Below are 3,468 nucleotides of genomic sequence, written 5' to 3' on the forward strand. Positions count from 1 at the left end.
AAATAAGGAAGGGGGCCGCCACTTGGGGAAACCCCAAGTAGGATTCAGATCCTACTTGGGGCGCCCCCTGGCTGCCTCTCCTCCCCTCCCACCTATATATATGTGGGGAGGGGGCGCCTAGAGCACACAACATCAATTGTTAGCCGTGTGCGGTGCCCCCCTCCATAGTTTACACTCCCGGTCATATTCTCGCGGTGCTTAGGCGAAGACCTGTGCAGATCACTTCACCATCGCCGTCACCACACCGTCGTGCTGACGGAACTCATCTACTTCCTCGATGTCTTGTTGTATCAAGACGACAAGGGACATCACCGAGCTGAACGTGTGCAGAACTCGGAGGTGTCGTATGTTCAGTGCTTGATCAGTTGGAGCTAGAAGAAGTTTGACTACATCAACCGCGTTGTCAAACGCTTCCACTTTCGGTCTTCGAGGGTACGTAGACATGAAGGAAATATGCCCTAGAGGCAATAATAAAGTTGTTATTTTATATTTCCTTATATCATGATAAATGCTTATTATTCATGCTAGAATTGTATTAACCGGAAACTTGATACATGTGTGGATACATAGACAAAACACTGTGTCCCTAGTAAGCCTCTACTAGACTAGCTCGTTAATCAAAGATGGTTAAGTTTCCTAACCATAGACATGTGTTGTCATTTGATGAACGAGATCACATCATTCTACCCATCCGTTAGCTTAGCATATTGATCGTTCAGTCTAATTGCTATTGCTTTCTTCATGTCAAATACATATTCCTTCAACTATGAGATTATGCAACTCCCTGATACCGGAGGAATACCCTGTGTGCTATCAAACATCACAACGTAACTTGGTGATTATAAAGATGTTCTATAGGTATCTCCGAAGGTGTTTGTTGGGTTGGCATAGATCGAGATTAGGATTTGTCACTCCGAGTATCGGAGAAGTATCTTTGGGCCCTCTTGGTAATACACAACATAAGAAGCCTTGCAAGCAAAGTGAATAATGAGTTTGTTACAGGATGATGTATTACGTAATGAGTAAAGAGACTTGCCGGTAACGAGATTGAACTAGGTATGAAGATACCGATGATCGAATCTCGGGCAAGTAGCATACCGATGACAAAGGGAATAACATATGTTGCCATTACGGTTCGACTGATAAAGATCTTCGTAGACTATGTAGGAACCAATATGAGCATCCAGGTTCCGCTATTAGTTATTGACCGGAGAGGTGTCTCGATCATATCTACATAGTTCTCAAACTCGTAGGGTCCGCACACTTAATGTTTGATGACGATTTTGTATTATATGAGTTATGTGATTTGGTGACCGAATGTTGTTCGGAGTCCCAGATGAGATCACGGACATGACGAGGAGTCTCGAAATGGTCGAGAGGTAAAGATTGATATATAGGACGATAGTATTCGGACACCAGAAGTGTTTCAGATTGTATCGGGTACATATCGGACTACCGGAGGGGTTACCGGAACCCCCGGGAGGTTAATGGGACACATGGGCCAAAGGAGAGGGTGCACACCAGCTCACAAGGGGCTGTCGCACCCCTCCTAGGCCGTCGGCCGAGTGGGAGAAGGAAAGGGGAGAGTCGGCCTCCCCCTTCCTTTCTTCTCCCCTCTTCCCTCCCCCCCTCTGGCAAAAGGAAAGGGGCAAATTGGACTAGGGCCCGAAGTAGGATTCCTCCTACTTGGGGCTCCCCAAGGCTTCCCCTCCCCCTCCCACCTATATATAGGTGGGGAGGGGGTGAGGGAGTCCTGGATTAGGGGGTTCCCGGGCGTCCGGGCTATGTGATGTGGGCCGGACTGGTGGGTCATGAAGATACAAGATAGAAGGCTTCCCCCGTGTCCGGATGGGACTCTCCTTGGCATGGAAGGCAAGCTTGGTGTTTGGATATGAAGATTCCTTTCTCTGTAAACCGACTCTATGCAAACCCTAGCCTCCTCCGGTATCTATATAAACCGAAGGGTTTAGTCCATAGAGGCAGTCATAACCCTACAAGCTAGACATCTAGGGTTTAGCCATTACAATCTCGTGGTAGATCAACTCTTGTAACCCCTATACTCACCAAAGTCAATCAAGCAGGACGTAGGGTTTTACCTCCATCAAGAGGGTCCGAACCTGGGTAAACATCGTGTCCCCTGCCTCCTGTTACCTTCGATCCTTAGACGCACAGTTCGGGACCCCCTACCTGAGATCTGCCGGTTTTGACACCGACATTGGTGCTTTCATTGAGAGTTCCTCTGTGCTGTCGACAAAGGATTCGATGGATCTTTCGATCAATAATGATACTATTTTGGGGGAGATTCCCCCTCGGGCCAAATTTTCATATTCGGCGGCTTCGCGCTGCGTGCCAACTCGATTGGCCACCTCGAGCATATCACCAGCTACGCCCCTGGTCATCAAATCAGTTTCAGGAACTTTAACTATGTCACTGATATCCAAGGAGATTTTATCTCCGAAGGGTTCACAACCCCAATTACCGCTCTGGCCTTAGATCCGGAGAAGGCCAACAGGCCCGAAGACGGGAGTCTAGAGCCCGCCGGACTCTCTGCACTTATGGAGCTTGCTGCCGGAGAAGCACCAGACACTCCGCCGGACTCTAGGTTCGAACTCTCGAGGTTCGTGTCAGGCGGGCGCCGCCAGGAGACTCCGACTCCGGACAGCCCCACAGACTCTCGTTTCTCTGTCCAACCCTCACCTTTAAACGAGGCCCTGGACTTAATGCGATCACTCACCATTACAGAAGGATCGCTTCCGAACTATGCCCAGCCCAGACTAGGGGCTGAGAGCGGGGAATTTTGCGTCCCATCCACCACCCACTTCATAGCCACCGTCAAAGATTTAACTGAGATGTTGGATTACGCCTTCGAAGATATCGACGGTATGGACAACGATGCCGGAGACGAACAAGGCCAAAACCCTCTGTTTTACCGGACGATGGATGGCCACCTCCACATATGACGTGTACATGGTGGACACACCTAAAGAGGATGGCAACACTGGCAAGGAGAATCTGGTTGAGGACAAGCCTGCCGAAGCCCCTCTGAAGCGTCGACGTTAGCGCCGCCGCTCAAAATCGCGTTGCGACAAAGACGAGAATACCGACACCAAAGACAATAACACTCCGGAGAATGCCGAAGACCCTGAAGCCCCTGTAGAGCCAACATCCGAACAGGATGATTGGGAGGATGGGCAGGTAAACCCCGACGATCTTGTCGAGAATGGGGGCTTGGAGGATAGTAACTACCTACCAACCTCCAAAGAAGATATGAGCCTCGGTGACGAAGATTTCATCGTGCCGGAGGAAACCCTCGAACAAGAGCGCTTTAAGCACCGGCTAATCGCCACTGCAAGAAGCCTGAAAAAGAAGCAGTAACAGCTTCAAGCTGATCATGACTTACTCAATGACAGATGGACTAACGTCCTGGCAGCCGAGGAATATGGCCTCGAACGCCCAACAAAGAGCTAC

This window comes from Triticum dicoccoides, chromosome 2A (assembly GCF_002162155.2).
Source record: "Triticum dicoccoides isolate Atlit2015 ecotype Zavitan chromosome 2A, WEW_v2.0, whole genome shotgun sequence".
Taxonomy (NCBI): domain Eukaryota; kingdom Viridiplantae; phylum Streptophyta; class Magnoliopsida; order Poales; family Poaceae; genus Triticum; species Triticum dicoccoides.